At 40.3% G+C, this 11398-nt stretch overlaps 1 non-coding gene across 1 annotated transcript; it reads right to left on the reverse strand.

Moving 5' to 3' along the window:
* Positions 1-1850: 1850 nt before the first annotated feature.
* Positions 1851-1956, reverse strand: LOC145564885 (small nucleolar RNA R71). Its single transcript, XR_014094922.1, has one exon. It is a non-coding gene; the product is annotated as a small nucleolar RNA R71 (small nucleolar RNA).
* Positions 1957-11398: the final 9442 nt, after the last annotated feature.

The following is an 11398-nucleotide window of genomic DNA, read 5'->3' on the forward strand; positions in this document are numbered from 1 at the left end:
TTCCAAGGCAAATCAAGCAGGCCGCGGGCGCGGGTCATCTTGCCACGGGCGCAGGCCTATGTTACTCAAAATTGCCAAAACTTGGCAGGAACTTGATGCGGTTGCCCCGCAGGCTCTCCGCGGGCGCGGGTAAAATGGAGAGGCCGCTCCATTCAGAGAGACCGCGGTCACCTGATCAAGCTTTGGGAGCAGGGGATTAGCCGCGGGCGCGGGTTTCACTGTCGCGGGCGAGGGTCTCTGTTGCCGCGGGCGCGGGGTCTGCCCAGATAGCCCGCGGAGGGTTCCGTACCCATTTCTCCGCGGCCGCGGGTCTATCGAGAGAGGGCGCGGGAGCTGCCGATTTCTTCTTTGCTTAAAAATAGAATTGTATTTCCTTTTTAAAATCAACTTTTTGATAATTTTCATTAGCTTAGTTTTAGAGAGAGAATCTAGAGAGAAGTTAGAGAGAAGTTCTTGGTTTTGGATTTGTAACTCAACATTTGATCAATCAAGTTTGGATTTCTTCATTTTCAATTACCAATATTAGTGAGAATCTATTCCTTCCTTTATCTTTTACTTACTTGCTATTTGATTTTTGCTTGTTGCTTGTTCTTCTTTGGATTTGAATTTGATATTGTTGATTATTTTGATTTCTCTTAGATTTTGATATAGAAATGAAGATTAAAGCAATATCTAGTTGTTTTTCTTAAATTTCACCATGATTAGTGAGTAGATTAGTCGCTAGGGAAAGGGAGAAGCATGTTTGATTAATGAAATTGCTAGTTGATGCTCTTTGATTGATTGATTTGTTGCAATTAAATTGGTTGACATAGTTTTGCATGTGATTGATTAGACTAGGAGTGATCAACCTATAAGATTAATCTAGATTGCATTGCAACTCTTAATGACATGAACAATTGAATTGAAAGTTGCTCTAATTGATTGGGTTTGCTTGTGATTCTTCTTGATTTGCCTTTCATAGTGACACCTAGATTGGCCTATAGGAGATAGCATTTGAACTTTCTTGATTGCTACTATTGTTTGTCCATTGCAATACTTGAATTAATTGATTGATCTCTAAACTAGCATTATCATTGAACTTGCATGTGGAACCCATATCCCTAGTGTTTAGACCTTTGTTTTACTTGATTAGACTTGCTTTATTTTACCATAGTTCCAACCATAATATCAAATCCATCTTCGAGGTAGCTTGACTTAGACTCTAGTTTTCATCATTCATTCCCTAGGGATCGACCCTTAACTTGCCCTATATTCATATAAGGTTGGTTAGGTGTTTACAAATTTTGTTTGACTTGGGGGAAGGGTAGATAACGACATACATTTTCCCCTCGTCAGTTAGGACCTTAGTTCCTTTGGATCCGGAAATAGAAAGAACTCTTTCACGAAGAAGGGTAGCCAACCGGTCTTTGAGCCTAAGTTCCTCAAGTGAAGAAGAATTTGAGGAAGAAGAAGAGCAAGCCATGGGAGAGAATCCAAGAGTAGCTTTGAAGGATCGGAGTTGGGAATTCCCGGTGCTTATAGGTTTGAGAGTGGCATTGCTCCACCTACAACACCGGCGAACAATTTTGAAATTAAACCGGCCATGATTACTTTGATAGAAAGGAGGCAATTTAGTGGAGCCAAGAGTGAGATCCCGTTGAATCACCTAAAGGAATTTGAGAAGTATTGTAATACTATCAAGGTGAACGACATTTCTCAAGAGTTCATTCGGCTAAAGTTGTTTCCCTTTTCTCTTATTGGTCGTGCCTTAGAGTGGTTGGATAAAGAGGTTAAGCCAAATTCCCTTAGGACGTGGTATGAAGTCACCAAAGCTTTCTTGTCTCGCTTTTACCCACAAAAGAAGACGGCGGAGGCTAGAGCCTTGATCCAAGGATTCAAACAAAGGCCTAATGAGAATCTCTATGAAGCATGGGAAAGGTACAAGGAGTACCAAAGAGAGTGTCCACATCATGGAATTCCTACCTATCAAGTGATACAAATTTTCTATGGAGGCTTGAGTGCTCAAGGCAAGTCATGCCTAGATGGAGGAGCCAGAGGTCCTATAATGAATAGGACGGAAGAAGAGGTAGTTGACATAATTGAGGATGTGGTGAGATACTATAGAGATTGGCAAGAAGGAGAGAGGGAGTCTACGAGCAAGAGTGGCTCGACGGTTTATTCGGTGGATCATCTCAACGCGATTAACAACTTGTCCTCCCAAATTTCAAATCTAGGGAAGGAAGTGACGTCGATCAAAGCAAAGCTTGAGAGTGTTTCTACGAATTCATTGAGTCTTCCCTCCCAATCTAAAGGGAGAGGTACACTTTCTAACTCTTCTCCTTCTACTTCCAATAACATGCCAAGTAGTTGTCTATTTTGTGATTCTTGTGGATCTTATGATCATGATTCTTCCATGTGTTCTCAAACTTTTGTTGATGGATGTGATGATGTTGAAATTAATGAATGTGAACATGTGAACTTTGTGTCTAATGCCAATGGTGGTCAAAGGTTTGATGGACCTAAGAATTTTAGTAATAGGAATTCTCACCCCCAAGGTAGTTTCGATAACTACAACAATGGAGGCTATAGGAACCAAGGAAACCAAGGTTTTCGAGGTAACTATAACAACCAAGGCTATAGTAATCAAAACCCGAGCCATGGGTATGGTAACCAAAGTCAATCTCAAGGCTTTGGTAATCATTACCATAATGGTGGCAATAATCAAGGTCGTGGCAATTGGAACAACAACCAAAATCGGGGAAGTTTTCAAAATAACAACCAAAGGGGACCCCCACCCGATTTTTCTCCAAAGCCTCAAGGCAATGGTGAAAATTATTATTCCCAACCATCATCATTTAAGACAAATTTGGAAGAAATGATTGATAACCAAACCAAGATCATCAACACATATATGGCGGTGAGTGACAAGAAATTTAATGAGATGATGACTCAAAACAAAATTCTTGAGACACAAATAACCCAACTAGCCAACACTCTAAAGGATTGTGCTAGTCCATCCTCTTTGCCTTCTCAAGGAGTGGAACCTAAGAAACACGTTTATTCTATCACCACTAGGAGTGGGAGAGTTCTTAATGAGGGAGTTTCTAGGTCCATTGAGGAGGATGAGGAGAGGAGTGACCCAAGAGTGGAAGTTGAGAAGATTTAGTCTAAGAGTGTGAGTTATGAGGAGGTGCAAGAGAAAAAAAGGAGTAGTGAGAAAGAGCGTGAGGAAGTGTGGAGACCCGACCTCCCATACCCACAAAAATTCTTGAGGCACAAAATTGATGAGCAATTTGGAAAGTTTATTGCTATGCTCAAGGAAGTTCACCTTTCTATCCCCTTCACCGATGCAATTACCCAAATGCCTAGGTACTCTAAGTTCCTTAAGGAGATTTTGAGTGGGAAGAGAATGTGCAATGATGTTGATTCGGTTGAAGTTGGGAGTTGTTGTAGTGCTTTGATTCATAATGAGTTGCCCAAGAAGATGGAGGATCCGGGAAACTTCTTTATTCCATGTGAGACAAAAGGAAAATGTTTAATAATGCTTTTTGTGATCTTAGAGCTAGTGTGAGCGTCATGCCTTATTCCATTTTCAAGAAACTCGAGCTAGGTGAGCTACTCCCATCTAACATAACCCTTCAATTGGCCAATCGGACTATTATGATTCCAAAGGGGAGAGTTGAGGATGTTCCTCTTAAGATAGGAGGGTTCACTATTCCCGTTGATTTCATTGTGCTTGAGATTGCGAAAGATGACCATATCCCTATCATTTTAGGAAGACCTTTCTTAGCCACTTTGAGAGCCTTAATAAATGTGAAAGGAGGTCGTATTACCTTTAGAATTGGTAAGAAAGAGGAAATCTTTGAGTTAAAACCAATGCATGAGTCTTTGTTTCTTGTGCAAGGAATTATGTGTGCTCATTCCCCTCGCTCTATTGATAATGTGTGCATGATTAATTCTTCAAATAACGATGTTCTTGAGAATTGTGATTATGTTCTTTCAAGTTTTGATGGCAAGAAGGTTAGTGAAGAGAAAATGATGATTCCCAAGCTAACAGACGAGGAGGAAGTTGAAATCCCTCATTGGTTTGAGCTCTATCCTCAAGATGGAGAGGATGTTTCCATGAGTATGTATTGTGAGGAACCATCTACAATAAGCAACAAGCCAAAGAAAAAATCTCGTGATTCTAAGAAGAAGAGAGAGAGAAAGAAGTTACGGAAAGAAAAATTTGCAATTGAAAAGTCTTTGAAGGAAGTTTCGTCAAGCAACAACAAGAGGTTGCTAGAAGTTGAAAAAGAATTTGCTCTTTCCGCTACCTTGAAGAAGGTGGTGTTCTTTGACCCTTCATGATTTGGAGGAAGGGTCGAGCTGAGGACCATAAGCAAGCGCTTCTCGGGAGGCAACCCGGAGATTTCTAACTTTTCTTTTTGATTTTTGAATTTCTCTTATTTTTCCTTATTTTATTTTCTTTTCTTTCACTTTTCTACTTGATTGGATTTGTAGGTTGAATTTTTGGGATTGGATTTCATTAAGTGAGCATGAAGAATGAGAAGGTGTTTTACGGTTTTTGATGTGATTATACTCGATTTTATCGAAATTCAAGGTAAAAGGGTAAGAATTTTGGTGAGGTAAGTTAGGGATTTTATGCTTTAAAGTTGAAGGAAGTTTGCACTTGGTGGGTTCTTATGGTGGGTTCATGAAATTTTAGTTTTAAACCCACTAAAACGAGATTTTGCTACTGCCTATGTTGGTGTTTATCATCATCATTATTTGTGTACCCACCAATGAACTCACCAAGACCTTAAAAAAAAAAGAAGAAGAGAGAGCTTGGCTGGGTCAGGTGCGGGCGCACACGCACTTGGTGCGGCCGCGCACATGGCTGGTGCGGGCGCGCATCTAGCTGGTGCGGCTGCGCACTTGGCTGGTGCGGGCGCGCATCTAGCTGGTGCGGCTGCGCACTTGGCTGGTGCAGGCGCGCATCAGCCCGTGCTCCCCTCCTTTATCTTCCTTCCTTCCTTTCTTCTTCCATTTCCCCTTATTTCTCCTTCATAGCTTCGACCCCCATCATCCTCAAACCCTCAAGACTGCACCACTCACTTCAACAACTCATCAAAATTTCAACTCAAATCACTCAAATTTTCACTCCAAATTCACTAAAACCTTCTACATTTTCATCCAAATCATCAAATTCATACTACTTTCATCAAATTAAACCGCCAATCTCTCTCATCCATACTTGGGTATAATTTGGGGTTTTTCTATTTGGTGGAAATTGGTGGTTAAAAGTGGTTCAATATTGCTTCATATATGGTATAATCATCTTCTCTAGCTTTTAATTTCTCAATTATGTCATATATTTGCAAGTTTTGATTTGTTCATGAGCATGAATAGTGGTAGTACCAACTTTGATGATTTTGATGATTGATATTGGTTTTTGGTTGATTATTTGAGTTGTTTGTCGTTTGATTTTACCTCACATTGTGTTTTTTGTTGATTTTGTAGCATTTGTGAGAAATTTTGTTGAGAATTTTGGAATTTAAATTTTGGTAGTTTGGGTAGTAAGGTGCTATTGTGGTATTGGTGGTTCTTCTTGTGATTGTTGATTATGTGGGAAGAAATTGTTGGGTGTTTGGTGTTGTTTGGTAATTTGGATTAGAATTGTGATTTGTGGATATTGAAGTTCTTGGTTGGTGATTTTGCGGATTTTTGTAGGAATTTTGTGATTGGTTTTTTGTGATCCTTGCACTTGAAGTTCATCATGTCGAGAGTCCTCAAAAACCTTGTTAAGAAACGCAAAACAAACACCTCCACTGATGAACCTACCCAAAGCACATCCACCTCTCAAACACGCAAACCTACTCCACCACCCAAAAGAAAATTCAACGATCAAAAACACAAGAACCGGTACCATAAATTAAAAGAAAACCGCTCCCTCAAACCCACAAGACACTACTTCCAATCCGACATGTCCGCATTGGGGATTGATGAGGATGTAAGGGAGTTGTTGATCAACCTATGGTTGGGCACATTCATCTCCCGTAGCTACCGCACCTATGTTGAGCCCACTCTCGAGTTCTTTGCTTCGGTTGAGATAGTTCCCGTAGATGGTCAATAAAGGGTTCAATTCCAAATTTTCAACAACTTTTTCGACCACTCCTTAGAGCAATTTAATGCCGCTCTAGATTTTGATCCTCATGGTGACATCTTGGATCTAGAGCCTTATATTTTTTAGGAGTATGATCAGGATTCTTGGTGGGACGATATCTCCGGAGGTGGTGAGTTTGTCACCAAGCGGGCCAAGATTAGCAATGTCTAACAACCTTGTCTTCGGGTTGTTCACCGTCTTTTGGGGTATTCGGTTTTCCCCAAGCAAGAGTTGGGCAAGATGAGAAAATTGGAGCTCAAAATTCTATGGTTGGCCCCTAGAGGAGAATATCGTTGACGGTTGAACTTGGGGTACATCTTTGCCACCTAGTGTGTAGCCTTGCAAGACCGGGACACCGGGGAGATTCCTTGTGGGGGAATGGTCACTAGGCTCTTGACCAACCTCCACCTTGATCATCATTTGCCTTATTGCAAGCCGATTGGAGATGTTGACTCCGTGTACCTTGATATGAACAATTGGGGCAAATTCAATTTATCTCCAAATATTATGAGGAGGGGCATTATGAGTGGCTTCGGGATAACAAGCATTGGTGCTACCTTCCCAACCCATCTTTGACATCTCTCCACCGGACGGACACCCCTAATGTGTGGCATGTCCCCAAGAGCTTCCGTCGCCCCTTCTTTGACTCCGATGAGGAAGAAGAAGAAGAAGAAGAAGAAGAAGAAGAAGATGAGGAAGAACAACATCAACAACAACAATAACAACAACGTCAACAACAACAACAACAACAACAACAACAACAAGGGCAAATGCAACAACCCCAATTTGCTAGCTCCGACTTGGAGGCCCTTAGTAACCAAATGAGTGGGTTACAAATCCGCTTAGAGGGCATGTATGACCAAGATTTTGAGGCCCTCTACTCCCATATGCGAGGTATTTCCGAAATGCAACAAGGGATGTTCATTCAACAACAACAACTTTATGATGCGGAGGTTAACCGAGGGAGCATCACTCCCCCGGTTAACTATCCTTACTTTCCGCCCCAGCAAGGTCCTATACCTTCGCATGGGAATCCTTATTGGCAAGGGCCTTTAGAGCCCGGTACCGAGCCCCGTTCTTACCCGAATGAGCGTGGTAACTACGATTACCGTGCTCCCGGAGGGCACTACTAAAATTCGGCCAAATTACGACCGCCTTTGACGGTCGTTGAAAATAGCAAAAATGATCGCAAAACATAATTGCGACCATCAACGGTCGTAACGAGGTGGTCGTTATTAACTTGGTCGCAAAAAAAAAAATTACGACCGCTTGACGGTCGCAATTTTTTTGCGACCGTTTTTAATAATTTCAACGACCGTTTGGAAAACGATCGCAAATAAATATAATTGCGACCGGTATAGTCAGCGGTCGCAAAATTGGATTTAGCGACCGCCTAAAGCCGTCGCTAAAATTTAAAAAAACAACGAAAAAATAGGAAATCACCCCCACCCCGTATCCAGACTCACCAACCCACCACCACTGCCAACCCTTTTCACCTTTACCCACCACCACCGTCCACCCTAAATACTACAAACCACCCCGAAAACACCTTTAACCACCACGAAAACACCTCCAGCCACCCTGACAACACCTTCAACCACCACGAAAACACCTCCAGCCACCCTGAATCACCTCGAAAACACCTCCAGCCACCCCGAATCACCTTGAAAACAACTCCATCCACCACGAAAACTCCAGGCCACCCCGCATTCACACCCCTTTCCCACGAAAACCCAAATTAGCCACCACAAAAGCCACCCGTAAACTAAATTAACCAAAAATCAAACAAAATAACACGAAAACCCGAAATTTAGCGAAAATCAAATCAAAAAATAACAAAAATGAAAATTTTCATTTTTAATATCAAACCCTAAAATTAACAAAAATTAACCCACAAAATTATCCAATTAAAATGTACTCGAAAATCAAACCCAAAAAGAAACGAAAATCAACCAAAAACAAAACAAAAATAAACCAAAAACACAAAAACATACCTCAAACTTCGAATTTTACCTCGAATTTGGTTTAATAAGGCCAAATTCAACCATGAAAAGTCTAGATCTAGAATTTTCATGGTCGAATTCGACCTTAAAAACCATGAACTAGTTAACACCACAAAGCTAGGCATCAAACCAACACACCACCAACGCTGCCGCAGAATAAGAGAACGGAAGTGGAGGGGAGCGAAAATTGTGGAACGAAAACGGAGATGTGAAAATGAAGAACAAAAATGGAGAGGTGGGAGAAAGGAAGGAGATTATGACATTTATGGAGAGGAAGGAGAAAGCAAAAAGAAGAGGAGGAAAGAGAAAAGAAAGAGGCGGAGGCTAAGAGCTGAGAAACTCTTAGGGTTTGGCTCCTTTTATACCGTATATTTTGTAATATAAAAAATCCCTTTTGCGACCGTCACTTTGACGGTCGCAAATTATGACATTTACGACCGCATTTGACGGTCGCAGATTATGAAATTTACGACCGTCTCTTTAACGGTCGCAAATTATGAAATTTACGACCGCCTTTGACGGTCGCAGATTATGAAATTTACGACCGTCTCTTTGACGGTCGCAGATTATGACATTTACGACCGTCTTTGACGGTTTCAAACGGTTTATTTTAATTTAGAATTATTTTTAATTGTTCAAACATCTTAGCGGCCGTCTAAAAGGCTAAAAACGGTCGCAACCATTGTAAAAGCAGCCGTAATATTGCGACCGCATACAAAACGGTCGCAAATTTCATATTTTGCGATCGTTTTTCAAACGGTCGTAGAAAAACGGTCGCAATTTAACCGAATTTTAGTAGTGGGGTGTGACTATAGGGGTGACTCTAATTACCCCTATGTGCACCATAACCATCCATTTGAGCTTACCTTGCCCGAGCAATTCACACCTCTTGCCCCTTGGCAACAAGATAACTTCAAGGGGAATTATGGTTGGCCTAAGGGATTCACCGAAGGTTAGGCTCCTTACTCACCCCTAACCTTCGATGACTACATGGGAAACAATGATTCTAATGAGGCCGGGCCAAGTGGTGGTGGTAATGATGAATCTTAGTTCCCTCTCTTTTGTGCCTCTTACCTCCATCCCTTATGTTTATGTTCTTGATTTGTATTGTTAGGATGTTGAGATGTATTCATGTTTAGCTTGGGGGAACTTCTTTGTATCACGGTTGCCAATATTTGTTGTTGTTGCTTACCTTGAATTTTACTTGCCTTTTGCATGATGGTTTCCTTATCTTGGTCTCTAGTCTTGATTGATGCTTGTTGCTAGTCCCATGAGTTTGTTTTGCCATTGTTGTTGTGATGATTTCCTTGTGATGATGTTGATTGTTTCTTGTTCCCTTATATCCAAAACCCTTGAATCCAAATCCCTTTGAATCCAAATCTTGTAGTTTAGTGCCTTTTAGTTAGTTAGTTGTTTAGTTGTTTACTTAGTTTTTCTTTACTTTCCGTTTTGGTTTTTGTTAGCCTAGTTTTGCTCAGTTGTTTAGTTTTTTTTATTAGCTTTGTTTAGTTTTACTTTTTAGTATCTTTTTCTTTTGTTTTGAAGTTACTAACCTTTTTCTTTGTTTATAGCTTCTTTTACTTTTCTTGTTCTCACATGGCTTTTTGATGATGCTTACGATTTTGGAGCGCAACGATGGTGGTTCTTTCTATCGACTTTGTTTATTATGCTAAGCATGGATAGCCCGGTGAGACCTTTCTAATTTTTCTCTCTATTTTCTTTGGATGCATAGATTAGGTTTAGTTTAGGGGAATTTGAACGGTTCGAGGATGATTGCTTGTTAACACGTAATGTGTTTGGGATCGTTGACGATGTTGTCATTCGATCACTTGTATGTCGATTGGGATATATGTGTTTAACTTGCTTTCTAGTTCCTTTCTCAGTTTTTCCTATTCTTTATTTATCTATGGCTCTCCTTTTCTTTTCTTTTCCTTTTATTTTTCTTTTTCCTTCTTTTTACTTTCTTTTAGTCTTGGTATATGGTATTCTTTTGAGGCTTATTTTTCATTTTTGTTTTCCTTATGAATTGGACCTTGTACATTAGACTTTGTCTTTTGCATGAATTTCTTCCTAGGTAGTAAAGGTATGAACGGTTTGAGACTATGCTTGGTTGACTCTAGGCTAGGTGTATGTTAGGGTAGTTGGTTTGAACTAGGAGGATCATGATACCGTATTCTACTCGTTTGTGGCATGTTGGTAGTTGCTCCCTAAAATCGATTTGATACCACTAGTGAGTTTTTGCTACATCCATGTGAGGTTCATCGTTTTCAAGCCTTCAACCTATTTTGTATGAGCGGCGTGGATCCTTGGCTATTGCAAACCTAATCCATAAAGCTTGATTTATGATTCTTAAACCCGAGACTGAGCTATCTAGGGAGGACAAAGGCACCTTTTTCGGGGTGGTATTTTTCATTTTTAGGATAGTTTGTTTAATATTTGTTTTTGGGTTTACATTTGCCTTCTTGCAACCATTTGAGCCTATTTCCTTCTTTTCAAGCCACATCTTTAGATCTTTGGCCTTTTGTTTCATTTTCTTTCTTTTCTTGTTTTTGTGAAGCAATTGATGATTCTTGATGGAGTTTGTGGTGATATAGTTGAGATATGTGGTTCCATTGATGCAAGCTTGTGATTATGTTTTCTTTGTGAATAATGGCAAATGAGTACGAGTAAAAGCCGTCCTACATTAAAAGAGGCATGGACAAATAAGTGCAATGTATATAAAATAAAAAAAGCCGTCCGAATTTAGAAAAAAGGCAAGGACAAAGCAAAGCTTTACACAAAAAAATATAAATATAAAAAATATCCAAAAAATTGAAAAAGGGAAAAATTCAAAAATGTTTTGATGTATTCTTTTCTCCTTCTAAGCATTGAGGACAATGCTTCATTTAAGCTTTGGTGAAGAAGCGTTTACGCTTTTTGTACATATTCTTGTGAGTATAGCTTTGAATAAGCTTGGGGGTGTTGTCGTTTTTGTTTGGTGATTTCTTGATCGTGATATTGAGGATTGATCACCCTTTTGCTTCACTATTTAGGAAAACCACCAAATTTTAAATTTTAGCCTACCTTCACCCTTTATGCCTTACGTTACAACCTTTGGGAAAGCCCTTTCAACCTAGAAGTTGAGTCACTATTCGGGGGAGGGAATCATGGGTCATTGCCTAAGGAAAGGGGATGCATAGTCAAGATTGTCGAGTAGCCTAAATAAATCTCTTTTTCCGGTTCCTTCGAGGAATCATTGGGATGCTCGCTAAGGGGAGATTTGAGACTAGTG

Source organism: Chenopodium album, chromosome 1 (genome assembly GCF_948465745.1).
Source record: "Chenopodium album chromosome 1, dcCheAlbu1.1, whole genome shotgun sequence".
NCBI lineage: Eukaryota > Viridiplantae > Streptophyta > Magnoliopsida > Caryophyllales > Amaranthaceae > Chenopodium > Chenopodium album.